The sequence below is a fragment of the Argopecten irradians genome, chromosome 12, assembly GCF_041381155.1.
Source record: "Argopecten irradians isolate NY chromosome 12, Ai_NY, whole genome shotgun sequence".
Lineage (NCBI taxonomy): Eukaryota > Metazoa > Mollusca > Bivalvia > Pectinida > Pectinidae > Argopecten > Argopecten irradians.
The window spans coordinates 13,590,277-13,608,585 of NC_091145.1; the positions used below are offsets into that span (position 1 = coordinate 13,590,277).

The 18,309-nt window shown below is 34.4% G+C and overlaps 1 protein-coding gene across 3 annotated transcripts in view; it reads left to right on the forward strand.

The window, feature by feature from the left end:
* Positions 1-18,309, forward strand: part of LOC138336989 (N-fatty-acyl-amino acid synthase/hydrolase PM20D1.2-like) — a 101,410-nt gene that overhangs the window by 63,929 nt on the left and 19,172 nt on the right. Inside the window, exon 1 of one of the 3 annotated variants that reach the window (XM_069286648.1) lies at positions 7,247-8,226. The exons of the other annotated variants lie outside the window; for them this stretch is intronic. The gene's annotated coding sequence lies outside the window, so the exon portion shown is untranslated. Of the gene's footprint in view, positions 1-7,246; positions 8,227-18,309 lie in introns of those variants that run through there. 3 annotated transcript variants of the gene reach the window in all.

Sequence of the window (18,309 nt, forward strand, 5' to 3'; positions counted from 1 at the left end):
CATTTGTGTGTAAACGCAATCCAACTGAAACAAATTGAATTTTAACACATTTCTTGTTTCTGAAAATAATGATGTCTTCAAGTCATATAATAGCAAAGGTGTTGAAAGGCAAAGTAAGAAAACATCCGACGTGAGATTGTCGTTCGCATATTGAATCCTTAATGCCCCATTAATAACTTCAATATAAATCATAATTTCTCTAACTCCTACGTCCTCATGTGTTTTTTTGCCTCGACAGCGAAAATATTTATTGAGACAACAGATGATCATGTGACAATATTCACTGGTCATTAATTTGAAATACTCCACTCCTTTATTTCATAACTCGTGCTCTTCATGTAAAATTTCAAGGTAAAAAATCCATAACAGCTGAAAATGAATCATTAAATTTGCACAGAATTCAAAGCGTTTCAGGAAAATTTTGAATTGCAATTATCTGTGGATATGAAACATTTTTGGTGATCTGATTTGAAGCTCAACCTGAAAATTTCACTTTTCATTGTTTTGCATTTTAAAATATTTTTCTTTTCATATATCATTTGACATTTGATACTTTACAACTTGTATGTGATATATACAAACTGAAATTCCAATACCTACAAATATATCACATACTGACTTTATAAATAATTAATAAGTCCTGGGAGTTATTGTAACGGTTTGTAGTTTTCATAATTTTTATTAATACTGAATAAATCTCTAAATACCTTAACGACATGTTAATTAATCATGAAGATTGTTTCTAAACTTGATGATGATTCTCCCAAAAAATGTTAACACAGAATTTGCATAGAACAAGAAAACAAATTTAGTGATGATTTAGTCATATGATTTTTTTTTTCTAGAACTGCATGTGATATCATTATTCAATCATAATTTAGTAATAAAGTCATGTACATGTGGTATTTGATAACGTATGGAAATCTGCTTTATGGTATTTGCAATTAACAATTTCATTTATATGAAACTTAAGAGTATATTGATTTATGAGCAGTCATGAATTGATTGCCAAGAAATAAATTGTGCTGTATCAAGTTTAATTTTAATTTGTAAGAGTAAACGTTATCTTACAATATCTGAAGAATTGATCTTGATTTTACACATTAAAGTGATGTCAATTTAATGTGAACCTTTGATGTGAATTAAATATGTGTGTCATGTAACAAGGACACATTCTAAAGGGAGGAACAAAGAGGTATTGTTTCAGACATGCATTAAAAAAATGCTTTTACAACATTTAATCACAGAAAAATAGTTTTAGTCATCAATTGTTAAAGTAAAAGTGCACATCATGGATAAAATGATGTTTCAGTCTTGACTTCAAAGACGTTGTTTTGGACTAAAATTCCTTCAGGCTTGATTCCTAAGACATCTTTGTAAAAAAACCTGAAAGAACATCTCGACAGCATTGAAGAATTTTTGAGATTTTCTTGAAGATATTGCTTCAGAATGTCAGCTCCCATATGGACATTGCATTCCAAAGACTTTGTTTTAGATTTGATACCAAGGACATTGTTTCAGAATTGTCTTCAAAGACACATTGTCAGACTTGACTTCTCAAGAAAGACTTCTTAAGAAAGACATTGTTTCAGTTCCAAGAAATTTCCAAAAGACATGCATTATTTCAGACTTGACTCCAAAGAATTAATTAGGATTTAGGGTTGAGACCTTGACTCAAAGACATATTCTTTCTGATCCAAAAACTTGGTCCAATGCAATCATTTCAGACTTGAGTCTAAAGACTCGCAAGCAAAAATGACGCCTGAAAGACGTTGTTTCAGAGTTGTCTCTGAAGAAAACATTTTCAGACTCTACTCCAAAGGCTTTGTGTCAGATTTAATTGACTCCGAATTAAGACATATGTTTCAGACTTTACTTCAGAGAGGTTTTTCATACCGGCCACCATTTTTCCAATATTTGTATATATACATAACCAAATTGTTAAATTGCAATAAGGTTTAACTAGGACAAGAACATCATTGATGAAAGAATAATAATAAGCTTGCCAATTCTGGCAAAAAGTAACTGTGGCAACATACTTTCTGACGGTTTTAGAATTTAGAGGAATCAAAGATTAGTTAGTATTTTGCTATTACCTGATCTATGATATCCGCCACATGATATAATTGCTCTCTTATGTCTCTGAAGGATATGATATGGTTCTACTGGGATAAGGTAGATATAGGTAATTGGTAAATTTCATTTATTATACACCACTACGAAGGATACAGACATGCTATTGTAGATATATCCTGTATAATATCGCTATGATCCTGACATACACATTATATCCAGTATTTATGTGTAGATATCTGTATTTGAAACCGATAACACGGCAATGTGCTAGACAACATTATCTACTGGGAACTGGCCCCACCCTGGAGTGCAATCAGCCATGACTAGAACAGGCTAAAAACGTAACCAAACATTTTGGTGCCACAGAGTAGATCATTCAGCTCCCACCGGTAGGCCTGGGCTGGTCTGACCTGTCTATCACCCATCATCACACCTGCTGAATCACTTATCCATCAGGGCTATAGTATATTCCTACCAAGGTCAAACATTCCGCCAGATCAAATTATACCTAATATTAATCTGTATTGTTTGTTTGTTTATGTTTTATGTCCTATTAACGGGTAGTTTATAGACGTGCCAGGTTTAGGGGTGGAAGAAACCTGTAGTATCCAAAGAGAAACCCCCCATTTATGGTCAGTACCTGGCAAATTAAATGTCTGATGTGGGATTTGAACTTAAAACCCAGATGTGGAGGGCAATCGGCAATTTAACACTGGTACTACACTTGGCTACTGTAAACAAAGCAACCAGATCATTCATGATTACCATAGCTTTAAAGTCAAGGGTTGAATAAGAATACACAATTGTGATGTTACAAACCTGGAAGCTTCACTCATTCTTTAATAAAGAATGAACTCGGCAGTTCAGTCATGAAATTCATAATGTTAGTCAGCTGGCTCTTAAAAATAAAAAACTTTGCAAGTGTTGGACTCTTTCTGGTTGATGTCAGTTTTCTAGTTCTGCTTTAATCTTGTTTTCATCCAGTTATTTAGTCAGCAAAGGACCATGCTTTGATTCTATGTTAGAGCTAGGTTCCAATAGATAGAGAAAATGCTACCTGCCATCGTAACCCAAAGCAACCTTTTCTCCCCAAAGGGGTAGAGTTTTTAATTTACAGAATGCGAGGCACCTTAACCATTGAGCCGCAGTGTACAGGCCAAGGCTAGTTCACACTGCCATTGTCAAGATGTCTGATCTCATGGAGTCCATAAGCTTTGATTGTGTAAAGAAATCTTCCGAACACGCAATGATTCTAACTGTGTTACTAGCTAATTCTTCTATCAAGTCATGGTGTTTTCAGTTTAAAAATGTTGTTATTATCTCGTAATAGCTTAAGCAGCCTTTTCATCTCAGTCTACTCCACATTACATACCCTGAGAGTGCCCAGCACTACCCTACCGACAGTCATACAAGGAATTTCTGTGAGTTACATTATCAATTTGACTTAGTTTTTTAAGGTGTAAATTGATTTATCAGAACTAATTTATCTAATTTTAACTGGAGATGAATCGAAAGATCCCAAAATAGCTATCAGAAGCTAATTCTGATGATACAGAGGGCTTTTTATCATAAAAAATAAGTCAATGCCAGCAGAAAAAATAAGAATCGGTAGTAATGTTATCAGTTGCTTCATAATTTAAATAGAAATGTTGGAAAATTTTATCAAACTGATATTCATTTTAGATTATCTTCGTAATGCTTGCCCAAATGTTGTTTCACAGTCCAACGCCCTGCAATCAAGCTTGGACTACTGAAATCAAATAACTGGAAGAATCTCATTTGCTTTCAACTTTCAATACGTTCTATAATTTTTATTTAATTTAATGACATTTAACGATGTCATTAAATTAAATATTATGCATTCAATTTCACGTGAAAGTTGATTTACACCTTGTTATGAAACAAATTGATGAAATAGGGTATTGTGTGACTATAATGATGTACAAAAAAGTTATATTGTAGCTGTAGCTGTACTACACAGCTAGATGCTACATCCAACATGCTACCTCCTAGACTGGCCACCAGTCTCTAGAATATTAAATAAATCACTAAAATTTGGCTTGATTATTTTTGTCTCTACTACATGCCTGATTCTAAGTTTTAAACTAGGGGGAGATAATTTAGTAAAGAACTCTGCTGAGAAAGTCTTATCAGCAACTTAGGGTCTGGTGGCCAGTCTAGGTACCTCCATCAGCAGGTTCAGTCACATTGAAAACTTAAGGAGGGGTGAGAGGGTACAGCTGTCATCAGACAAGTTTAAAAGTGGTCATTTTTCTCTTTATATAAATATTCTATCACAAAATCCTGACCACATTCTTTGATGACCATGGGTATTTGGATAAAATAACAAACCAAATCAAATCTTAGAAAGTTGAGATATAGAATATCATTGATGTTGGTGTGACATGGGAGACTTCAGGGGTCAGAGGTCATGAAGTCAGAGGTCATTCATAATTACTTAGATGTATATCACAAGACAAAACAAGAGTAGGTGTATAAATAGATCTCTTTGTTAAGGAGTTATCTATCATATTATCTGTACTAGGAAGTGTAGACGCTAATCTGGATCAGTACTTCTTCTAGTCAAAATTGATGATGGATGTCAGTGCATGGAATTTCTGCACATGAAATCTCTCTCTTTACATGCAGTCAGTAACTATGCTTAGTAAAGATGCAAAGGATTAAGGGGTACAAAAGGAACATGTATCAATATATTTATATGTAGCTATATTTAATTTGACCTTGGTAGTGTAAGATGACCTTGACCCTAGTTTCTGTACCTACAGTCAAATCAATATCAAGGTCATACAAGAAACTTATCAGTTATGGTTCATATTTATAAATTTAAGTATAATTGTGTATAAACCTCTATAAATAAGTTATATTATTGGTCTATTAATATGAAGAAGTTTGGTTGATGCATCACATAGTAATGGCCAGACAGATCACCAGATACTAAGTCGTTGATAAGATTTTCAATGCTGAATTATATTATTAGATTATCTCCCCCTAGTTTGGACCTTAGGTTCTGATCAAATCTGGAAATCACTCTCAACCACAGAATTAGACATGTCTTAGAAGGAAATTATCAAGGCAAATTTCAGTGATAATTTTAACATTCTAGAGACTCAAGTACCAAGCTAATATATGAGATGCAGAGATTTTACTCATTCACCCTTAAAAACATACTTGAGCTCTTCTAGAACAAACACTGGAACAGTCCATCATAAATTCCCTGGGATGAAGGGATTATGCAGGCTCTGCTGATACTTTCATGACAGACAAAATATGGTGGTGATGAATGAAGGAAACAATGGGTGCTCTTTACATAATTAAGAGTTTATAATCTGATCATACATGTAGCAAGCAGTGAGAAGTTAAAGAATAGCCTTAAAATTAATCAAAATATGATATTTCAAAATTAGATTAGCCCTTTGTCATGACAAATTGAAATCAATGAAATAAGAATCTCTTTCATTGTAATGAGTATGACATTAGCGTGTTATAGCAGGAGAGTTATTAAAACTGCAGAGAGCATCTATCTTATCTGTGAAGGATAGGTCCAAATCTACTACACCACCAGATAAAAAGTTATCATCCAAAAACACATAAATTCCCACACAAATAAAACTGGCCATTTTTATTGGGTAATGGTGTAACTAAGCATCTTCCACACCCACCTCGGTGATAACGTAATTAGACGCGGAAACATCACCTAACAAACAGACAGCACCTATTTTTAAACTTCACCAAAAAAAATCCTGACTTGAACGTTAAACCAGAGAGTGATGTGTGTAGTGTACATTGTATCATCATCTGAAAAAGTCCTGAAATTCGACACATCTCACTCGATAAAATTTCTGTGTTAATCCCTCTCTTCTGCAACGTTTTCCATTGAAATCTTGCCAACTGTTATTTCTCCCTTGATCTGCATGAAAACTAAAATGTTTACAACTGGCTGGTGTAGATAACAGTGATCCTTCTGGCGGACAAATAAAGTTATACCAAGTATTGTACACAAACAAGCACACTTCTGTTCCTTGTCCTGATATGGCAAGCCTCTTTTCTCCTCAGATTTATTTTCCTCTTTGATTTCTCTATAATCTGAATTTCTATTAGAGTTGCCTTTCCAACGTTTCTTTTCCATTGTTTTCATTTGAAATATATTGTATTCTCAGATTTAGTGTTAATGGTACTGTTTTTCTACCCTTGTACAGGTGCCCCTCTGAAGTTTGTTATTCCATTGTTTTTATACCTACCCTATAGTTTTCTTATAAGGTAATTAAATTTTCCAAATCTTTTAATTTTCCTTATTTTCACGATGACTTTTTCTGGTTCCACCACCCATCAAAGGTTATTTTTTCACTTTTTTCATTATCACTGTACTTGTCCTGAAATAAATTCCCTTTCTTTTCTGATAGCTCTTTCGTGAAAATGTTCCTGAAAATCCTTCCATTTTCAGTTGTGTCCCTCTCCAACAACTATAAACATAATATAGATATCCAGAAAACTTGATTTAAATGAAAATTATTGTGACTGAGGACCTACATGTATGTAGTTGAGTCTAATTATAAACGCTTTAATAAGTCAAAGTTTTTATAAACAATATAGACGTTAAATTACATACTGAAGAATGTGTTTATGAAAATATTTGCTTTGCGATTATATTGTTTAACATGTACAGATAGTCTAATTTAAAGACATTTAAGGTTAAAGAGATTGAGGAAAGCTGGAGTACCTGGAGGAAAATCACCAACTTACTTGTATGATACTTTATATCTTAACGAGGGACTCTGTCCAATTGGGCTTTGATCTCACACTGCAATTTGTGCTTGTAGTATTGATTTATGTTGAAACTCCTTATCTATCCAGCTACCACTGAAAAATTAAAAGTGAAAATTGAAAATAGTTTATTGGCTATAAATACTTGTAAACCTGACTATTAGTAAGATATATTGTTGGCCTAACCTTCTCCCTCCCAGATAACCATCATCTACATTGTAACCTGGGGCGATAGGGCCCAGTCTATACTGTAAAACACTATCAGACTCTTTATCAGGTACAGAGACTTTGTGAAGGAAGTGGGCTATAGAAACTTATCCTCAGTCTGAAAGTTTTATATACAGTAGATGCATGAGCCTCTTGGATTTATAACATCAGCAACAGAGGGCAATGTATTCTGGGGAAGAAAACTCATCTATAACACCAGATCCTTCAACCTAGAAGGATCCTCGGTTTTGGTTTCTTACAAGGATCAGGTTGTTTTCTGAACAGTTCAGTACATCAGAGACTACGATAGTGGATGGATGTAGTTACATTCATGTCTAAACATTATACTTGGTAATCGCCTGTTGTCTCCATCAAATGCCAGATCCTGGTGTTGAATTTTACAGAAGTGATTTTTTGTTCAACTTAAAGCACCGATCTGGGAGAGATTCCTTGGTATCGTGTGGTCATACTCTGGGCAGGTTTACAGCACAGTGACGTCTTAGAAAACAGTCAATCATGGTAAATTTTGTGAAAAGTTGATGATTTAAAGAGCAGTTTAGCTCTGTGATACAGGCATGTGTATGCAGCCTCTATCACATTGAAAATCATTGAGAAATATAGATAGTGGGCAAAGTTGCTGGTACTGGGATGTAGAACAGTGGCACTCTGCAGAACTCCTTTAAATTGATCTATATCTCCATTTGGAAGAAATTTGTATCATTGAGATTTAAAAACTGAAGATATAAGGTGTGATTGTGAGATATAGACATTTTGAGTGTGTATACATAGACACCTGGGGAGTAGTAAGTTGTCAGATATATAAGCTCTGGTGAGGAGAACTCTTCCATTCATACACTACAGCTGTGTGTGTAACAGGTCCCTCATGGGGATATATACTTACTGATGTATATATATACAGGTGACAGAAGCTGAGGGCTACCAGTGTTTACACTCAGATCAGTAGTTAATTGGAGGGATCAAGTCTCATCTCTATCACACAAGTATTACTACCTAATAGTTGGTACAATCATGTGAATCTCTACTGCTCCCACCAGGATTAACTAATACACAAAATGGGATATTTATCACACTGGTTATCTGTGAGTCCAGTTGACTGACCATCAACACTTTGGATAAAGTATCAATGTTATCTGTATACAGGTAAGTTTTTTTCTTTAAGTTTTTCTTGGTTTTCTTATTTTGTTTCAGAAAACTCTTGGTGTATAACAATGCTAATACGATTCCATTTTACTTGGACTATAGGGACAAAGAAACTAAATTAATTCATCATATGTAATTGTAAATGTTGAGTGATAATGCAGCTGTGTTAAAAAAATTATATCAGATGTTTTATTCATAGTGTTCAGCAATGATTTGTTGTGCAGCTTAAATACCTTGTTAGATATAGTCAAATGGAGTGGTATATCATTTGTTTTGTAGTTGAATGGAGAAGTACAAAATTTGTTTTGTAGTTGAATGGAGAAGTACATAATTTGTTTTGTAGTTGAGTGGAGAAGTACAATCACATGTCTTGTTGTTGAATAGAGAAGTACATTGTTTGTTTTGTTGTTGAATGGAGAAGTACATCATTTGTTTTGTAGTTGAGTGGAGAAGTACAATCACATGTCTTGTTGTTGAATAGAGAAGTACATTGTTTGTTTTGTTGTTGAATGGAGAAGTACATCACTTGTTTTGTAGTTGAGTGGAGAAGTACAATCACATGTCTTGTTGTTGAATAGAGAAGTACATCATTTGTTTTGTTGTTGAATGAGAAATACATCATTTGTTTTGTAGTTGAGTGGAGAAGTACATCATTTGTTTTGTTGTTGAATGGAGAAGTACATTGTTTGTTTTGTTGTTGAATGGAGAAGTACATCATTTGGTTTTGTTGTTGAATGGAGAAGTACATCACTTGTTTTGTAGTTGAGTGGAGAAGTACAATCACATGTCTTGTTGTTGAATAGAGAAGTACATCATTTGGTTTTGTTGTTGAATGGAGAAGTACATCACTTGTTTTGTAATTGAGTGGAGAAGTACATTGTTTGTTTTGTTGTTGAATGGAGAAGTACATCATTTGGTTTTGTTGTTGAATGGAGAAGTACTCACTTGTTTTGTATTGAGTGGAGAAGTACATTGTTTGTTTTGTTGTTGAATGGAGAAGTACATCATTTGGTTTTGTTGTTGAATGGAGAAGTACAATTATTTGTTTTATTTTTATGTTTGGCTGTATTTTGTTATGCAGATGGATAGCTACATCACTTGTATCATTAATGAGTGTAGAAGCAAATCACTTTTAAATAGTTGAATGGAATTTGACATCAGATGTTTTGTAGTTGAATGGAATTTGACATCAGATGTTTTGTAGTTGAATGGAATTTGGCATCAGATGTTTTGTAGTTGAATGGAATTTGACATCAGATGTTTTGTAGTTGAGAAATGGAATTTGACATCAGATGTTTTGTAGTTGAATGGAATTTGACATCAGATGTTTTGTAGTTGAATGGAATTTGACATCAGATGTTTTGTAGTTGAATGGAATTTGACATCAGATGTTTTGTAGTTGAATGGAATTTGACATCAGATGTTTTGTAGTTGAATGGAATTTGGCATCAGATGTTTTGTAGTTGAATGGAATTTGACATCAGATGTTTTGTAGTTGAATGGAATTTGGCATCAGATGTTTTGTAGTTGAATGGAATTTGACATCAGATGTTTTGTAGTTGAATGGAATTTGACATCAGATGTTTTGTAGTTGAATGGAATTTTACATAAGATGATTTGATGTTGAAGTACATTAGATGCTTGTTGCTGAATGGAGTGATTTGTTGTTGAGTAGGGCAGTACATAGATGATTTGTTGTTGAATCGAGACTTTTTTTATGTAGATATTTTGTTTTGTACAAAGTAGGTAAGATCAAGGTTTTGAAGTACATCAGATATTATATACCTGATACAGATAGTACACAAATCTGGTATTTTGTTCTGGAACATGATACGTCGTTTTGATATGATAGGCCCTGATTTCTGGAAACAAACTATAAGTCAAACACTGACTTAAGTCAAAATATTTTACATATGGAAACAAACTTGAGTTTTTAATGAAGACTACACTTGCTGAGTTCACAATTTCATTGAACTGAAACACAATTAAAGACGTTCATTCATGAAATTAAGAAACTGTTGAATAATGAAGCAGTTGTGTACATGTTAATAGATTTTAAAGTTATGGATTACTTATTTATATGAATGATAATTATTTATTGTTGAACACATATGATGAAAATAATTTTCAACCCTCAGTAGCTCTCAACTGAAATCTCTCTAATGTTGTAGTTTTGATTATCAGACATAAATGCATTATTCTAAACCTAAATATTTCATTTTAACAACTGTATGTGATTTAAATATATATTAAGATGATTCAGAGCTTAATTAAATATTTCAGAAAATTAGATCAAGGATTTGTTGTAATGTTTCGGATCTTCCATTAGCATTCTGAATCTGTAGTGGCCGGGCTGTAACGTAGAATGTGTGTTACTTTCAACAGTGATAAATATAGAGAGCAAGTGATTGAAATAGCAAATCATTATTAATCAGTTTGTGCTGTGGGTTATTGCGCTTTTATTCCATTTGGTGGTTTAGATAGCTTTGTGTGCCTGTACATCACTGACACACACTGTCATTCAGTGACATATCTCAGGAGAATTTGTATCAATCATTTTTAAGGTCTTTGTAAAGTTTCGCTTTAAACCTCACACTATTCATACGAATTTCAGTTGTAACGGTATAAAGTGTAATGTGTAGGATTCTGTCAGCTTTTAAAATTTATGTGAAACGACATGATTTATTTGAAATTTTCAAAATATGTAAAAAAGAAAGTGACAACTAGGGTAATGAAATCAAGGCATGAATTAGCATTATTTCTGATACGGTGTGTACACGTGATGATAATTTACAACACTTGTTACGACAATGAGATGTTAAGGGGATGTGAAGAGTGGTGGGATTTATAAGCTAAATTTAAGTAGCCCAACCTGAGTGCCAGTAGCACCTCATCCGTCTGTCTATTATCAAAGTGTAAACAGAAAGTAGCTTTGTATACAGCATCAAAATTATTATTCAACCACTTTGTTTGCTGTCAGCAAATTATTGCAGATAGTTTCTACATCTCTGTCATTATGTACTCACATCACAATGTCACATTTTTTAGTTTCAACTGATATTCAAGGACAACCATGCAAGATATGATTTTCAACAAAACAGTATACTCTAAGGTCCACATCTTACAAATATGATAAAAAAAATCAGGTTTGTAAGATTTAGACTTCAAAATCCTGTAACTGTTATAAATTATATGAGGTAGCAGTCTCTAGAATATTTTAATTGTCACAAAAATTGCTGGATTATTTTTGTTTTCAGACACGGCCCTAAGTGTCAAACTAAGGGGATATCATTTAGTAGTAAAAGGGGAAAACCAAGTAGTAAAGGGGAGATAATCTAAAAGTAAAAGGGAGATAATCAAGTAGTAAAAGGGAGACAATCTAATAGTAGAGGGGTCCGAGATTAATTAGAAGCAAAGGGGAGATAATCTAGACTTAAAGGGGAGATAATAAAGTAGTAAAAGGGAGATGATCTAATAGTAGAGGGGAGATTAATTAGAAGTAAAGGGGAGATAATCTAGACTTAAGGGGGAGATAATAAAGTAGTAAAAGGGTGATGGTCTAATAGTAGAGGGGAGATTATCTAGAAGTAAAAGGGAGATAATCAAATAGTAAAAGGAATACAATCTAGAAGTAAAGATGAAATAATCTAGTAGTAAAATTCAGTTGAGAACATTCCTGTCTACATCTTAGGGTGTGGTGGCTACATGCATATTTTAAACTCAATTGCTCCTTGTCAATTTAATTACCATGATGTAGGATTTTAGTTTATAATTTGATAATTTTATCTTAAGTGGTCACATGTACAGTAGACAGTATTTTCTTTGGTCATAACGGAGCCTTTCACAGTGTTGCTTATTGGTAAAATGCAGTATTTCTTACAGACTATATACTAAGAGCGCTCTTCAAAACTATTTGAATGGAGTTTAATCACTGGAGATGAATCTTAATTGGCAATAAAAATTGACGCTTATATTTAATAAAATTATAGAAAACTAAATAATTAATACAAAAGCAAACAACGTCTCATATATTTGAAGCCATTCTTTCAAATAAATAGTTCTTTCAAATATTGAAGTCAAGTCAACTTGCTTATATCGGACATAGTGAATTAAGATAAATATGGCTTATATTTCTAATATCAGTTGGATCCAATGCAGATACAGGCAATTTGTTTTAACATACAGACGTCGCGAAAGTTGAAAAGAATGGCCAGACATAGCGTACAGACATTGCAAAAGTTGAAAAAATCAAGTTGTTAAATCAAATGAGCAGGCTTTCCATCTCTATTACGTCCATTACTCAATAATTGCTGGACAGTCGGTCCGGACCAGATTTCAAAATAGTCTGTCCACATCAAATTTTCCCGGAGATGTATGTCGATCTGACCAATTTCGCGATGTCTGTACATATTCTCCATCGATTGATCATAACTAATTGTTATGATTCATAACTTTATATCTTATGCAAATAATTTCCATGTCTATAACTGTCAGAGTGTTAAAGAAAGAATTGATATTTATTCTGTATTACTTACAAGGTAATTCATTTCAGTCAATTTAGATATTTCTTGCTATAAGATTTTACTAAACTATAAGTGTAATTAATGGTTACATTAGTTGAATGGTATGTAATATGATTTAAAAAAAGAAATGTCTGTCTGATTAATCATTTTTGTCATATCGGTGTGTCATATACTGAAGTTATACATAATTACCGTGTTTATCCTAATTGATTATCACCAAAGTGCCATAAGTTTGGTTACATCATGCTTATAAGAATCAGAAAAACATAGTTTTTAATTGGCAAAGTCTTTTAAAACAAATTGATGTCACAAGATAATACCTTTAATCCCTCAAACTTGCCAGTTGTCCATGTGAGGTGTGTTTTTACTGTGTCAATGGTAGTATGCTTCAATGAAATAGCACTATAAAAAGGGAAGTCAACACAGTTCCACTATTACAAAGAGTCAACACGAACATACTGCAATCTCACAAAACACGCACTCACTTCACACATACAACATACTGCAGTCTCACAAAACATGCACTCACTTCACACATACAACATACTGCAGTCTCACAAAACACGCACTCACTTCACACATACAACATACTGCAGTCTCACAAAACATGCACTCACTTCACACATACAACATACTGCAGTCTCACAAAACATGCACTCACTTCACACATACAACATACTGCAGTCTCACAAAACATGCACTCACTTCACACAAACAACATACTGCAGTCTCACAAAACATGCACTCACTTCACACATACAACATACTGCAGTCTCACTAAACATGCACTCACTTCACACATACAACATACTGCAGTCTCACAAAACATGCGCTCACATCACACATACAACATACTGCAGTCTCACTAAACATGCACTCACTTCACACATACAACATACTGCAGTCTCACAAAACACACACTCACTTCACGTACACCTGCAACATACTGCAGTCTCACAAAACACACACTCACTTCACTCACCTGCAACATACTGCAGTCTCACAAAACACACACTCACTTCACGTACACCTGCAACATACTGCAATCTCACAAAACACACACTCACTTCACGTACACCTGCAACATACTGCAGTCTCACAAAACATGCGCTCACTTCACACAAACAACATACTGCAGTCTCACAAACACATGCACTCACTTCACACATACAACTTACTGCAGTCTCACAAAACATGCACTCACTTCACACACACGTACTGCAGTCTCATATAGGACAATGCACTCACTTCACACATACAATATACTGCAGTTTCACAAAACATGCACTCACTTCACACATACAACATACTGCAGTCTCACAAAACATACACTCACTTCACACATACAACATACTGCAGTCTCACAAAACACACATTCACTTCACACAAACAAAATACTGCAGTTTCACAAAACACGCACTCACTTCACACAAACAACATACTGCAGTCTCACAAAACATGCACTCACTTCACACACACAACATACTGCAGTTTCACAAAACATGCACTCACTTCACACATACAACATACTGCAGTCTCACAAAACATACACTCACTTCACACACACAACATACTGCAGTTTCACAAAACACGCACTCACTTCACACAAACAACATACTGCAGTTTCACAAAACATGCACTCACTTCACACATACAACATACTGCAGTTTCACAAAACATGCACTCACTTCACACACACAACATACTGCAGTTTCACAAAACATGCACTCACTTCACACACACAACATACTGCAGTTTCACAAAACATGCACTCACTTCACACATACAACATACTGCAGTTTCACAAAACATGCACTCACTTCACACAACATGCACTCACTTCACACAAACAACATACTGCAGTTTCACAAAACACACACTCACTTCACACATACAACATACTGCAGTCTCACAAAACATACACTCACTTCACACATACAACATACTGCAGTTTCACAAAACATGCACTCACTTCACACAAACAACATACTGCAGTTTCACAAAACACACACTCACTTCACACAAACAACATACTGCAGTTTCACAAAACATGCACTCACTTACACACACATGTACTGCAGTCTCACAGAAAACATGCACTCACTTCACACACACAACATACTGCAGTTTCACAAAACATGCACTCACTTCACACAAACAACATACTGCAGTCTCAAAAACATGCACTCACTTCACACACACTACTGCAGTTTCACAAAACATGCACTCACTTCACACACACAACATACTGCAGTTTCACAAAACATGCACTCACTTCACACATACAACATACTGCAGTTCACAAAACATGCACTCACTTCACACATACAACATACTGCAGTTTCACAAAACACACATCACTTCACACATACAACATACTGCAGTTTCACAAACACACACTCACTTCACACAAACAAAATACTGCAGTCTCACAAACACACACTCACTTCACACACACACTCTGCAGTTCACAACACACATCACTCACACATACAACATACTGCTCTCACAAAACACGCACTCACTTCACACATACAACATACTGCAATCTCACAAAACACGCACTCACTTCACACATACAACATACTGAAGTCTCACAAAACACACACTCACTTCACACATACAACATACTGAAGTCTCACAAAACACGCACTCACTTCACACAAACAACATACTGCAGTCTCACAAAACATGCACTCACTTCAGACATACAACATACTGCAGTCTTACAAAACATGCACTCACTTCACACATGCAACACACCACATATACAGGAGGCTGTCCTTAAATGACCCTAGCTGTTAATATATCATAAGACAATTACTCTAATCTACCAATTAATCTGGACATAACCCAAAAGATTCAATGGTTTCACTAGGAACTTCAGGAATTTGAAAGTCTTTTTTTATATCTTTTCCCATTGATAAACTTAAAACCTCACAATGATTGTTCATTGGTTTGAAATGCCTGAAAGTCTAATCTTCATATTGAAATTGTATATCATGTATTGCAAGAAATTTTAACTACATTTTTCCTTTTTGAACCTGTCTCTTAATAGGGTGTAAATCAACTAATCAAACCAATCCAATATCAAGGTGAAAACGTTGTTCATGATACTATAATTGTGACAAGTTTAAATCATTTGAGGTTTACTGACGCATGAACGTTAATTGTCATCCCAGAGCATCATGTGCCAATGAAAACTTTTATAAATGCCATGTAATGTTGTTGACACTATACTGCCGCAAATGATTACCCTTAACCTTCATCAAAATTGGGATTAGAATGAGACATGCAGATTTTTGTTTTGTCCTTGAACCTTTACATTAAATCATAGTTTTTTGATTTATATGCAGTGGAGTCCTCTTTATATATACTTATGTCAATTTATAGAGAGTATAAAGTATCTTGAGCCGTGTGGCAGAGTGTATAATGCTGACTGAACATGCATGCAGTGACATTAGCCAAGTTATTCCATATTTGTATATTACAGAGTTATCTACCCTTGAGGGTACGTACTGATTGTGACGTCATATGTATACATTGCAGCTCATATCTATCATGGTACGCTAACATGCACCATTGGCTATGCTAGAACACCCAATGTATGTTACACACCAATGCATGTCAAAAATATGACAACCATTGCTTCAATGTTTCCAAAGATAACATCATACTTTTCAGCGAAAAAAACCTGAGTTGTGCTTTTAAAATAATAATGACGTCACAATGGATACCTACCTAAAAGGGAAGTAACTCTGTAATATGCAAAGACGGAATAGGCAGAGTCTTGTGGGTGACAAACCTGAAGTAATTACTTGTTTGTTTGTTTTATTATATTAATGTCCTATTAACAGCCAGGGTCATATGTTAGGATGGCCTCCCATGTATGTGGTGCGTAATGTATATGAAGTGTGTGGTGCGTGTCCTGGAGTCTGCGGTATGTTCGTTCGTGTGTGTCCTCTTATATAGTGGAACTCATTTCCTACATTTCCTACACCAAATATCTCCTTAAATGACCACAGCTGTTAATGTAGGATCTAATGCATAATAAAACCTAATGTAGAAAATTTCTCATGACAATTGATGTACCCTTAAGTAGTGACACTGTCATGTTAACCAGAATTAGAGATACAACCCTGTAAGTAGTTAAGTAGATATGTAGTATGTAGGTCAATCACATTGATTTCTTTGTAATAGATGTTCAATAATTACATTAATCCTAAAAGTCTAATTTCCTACTGTAATAGCCTACAAACTGCCTGCTAATTCTCTTCCTCAATACAATTTCTAACATTCTATTGAAATTCTGACTCATCTCTGTATTAATTGGTCTTCCCAGCATTAAGTGCTTTTAAAATAATCTAAATTAAGCCCTTACAAGTTCCTAGTAATCAGTACTTGTTTCTCTTAATGTAACTCTTGAACCTATTTGCCTGTGACCTAAAGAGAACACATAATTTGATAAAAGTGACCTATATATTACATTGACAAGATTGACCTAATGAACTTTGTAAATCAGCCAATTATAATAGCCATTTTTATTCCTGGATATACAGGTGTGTTAAAAGGCTTTCCTTAACGTTCAGTGCAATACAGTAACCTAATATGAATTATGATGTAATTATATGGCCATAATGTCACTTCAATGACTTGTTTTACATAATTGTAACATGTATGTCATTAATCTGCATGTTTTTCATACATGGCTTTTGACTTGATGTCCTTCGTCATCAAAATGATGAAAAGGTATATGCATGGAACAAAGATGTCTCAATTACATATTACTGTACCACAAGTCGATCTACTTCTGAACCTTGAGTTAGAATCCCGTGTGGGACACTTAGTACTAACCATGCACTGGTCTGTGTTTTTTCTCAGGGTACTGCAGCTTTTCTTAACCAATAAATCTGTCACATCCTTACATGACTCTGGCCATTCGTTACTAGGATGATAAACCAAATCAAATCAAGAAAAAAAGTAAGGGCTACAGTGATAAATTGGTTAAGGTGTTAAATCCAACACTAAACCGAAAAATACACCACTCGGATTCGAGTTTGAAAGTGGTTAAGCTTTTCTGCTTCTTGAAAATCTTCCATCATACACATGAAGATCTTTTATACAGACTTATAAAATTAGAAGAATACAAACTGAGTTGGCCTCAGGTGTTAATTCATATGTTGTTGATTTCAATAAGGGATTGTATCAACTATCTATTTTAGCAAATATATTGTAGGTGTTTTAGGATATGCTTGTTTTTATTTACAGCGAATAGGTTATGTTGGATCTAGGTTTAAGTAAAAAGTGTGGTTATTATAGAGAATATGTTGTGTTATCAGTGATAGAGCAAAATAAGTTTTGAGTATGGTGCATATAGTCATGATTGCTACTTATAACATTACAAATTCTGATGTGATGATCCTCGACTTTCCCACCAAGAGACAATCCAGACCATGTTTTGTTAAAGCTTCACTGATTTTGCTCTCTCATCATTACATGCAAGTAGGCGGTACACACAAGTCGTACACACAGTGGTCATTGGTTTGGCTGACCCTTCAAC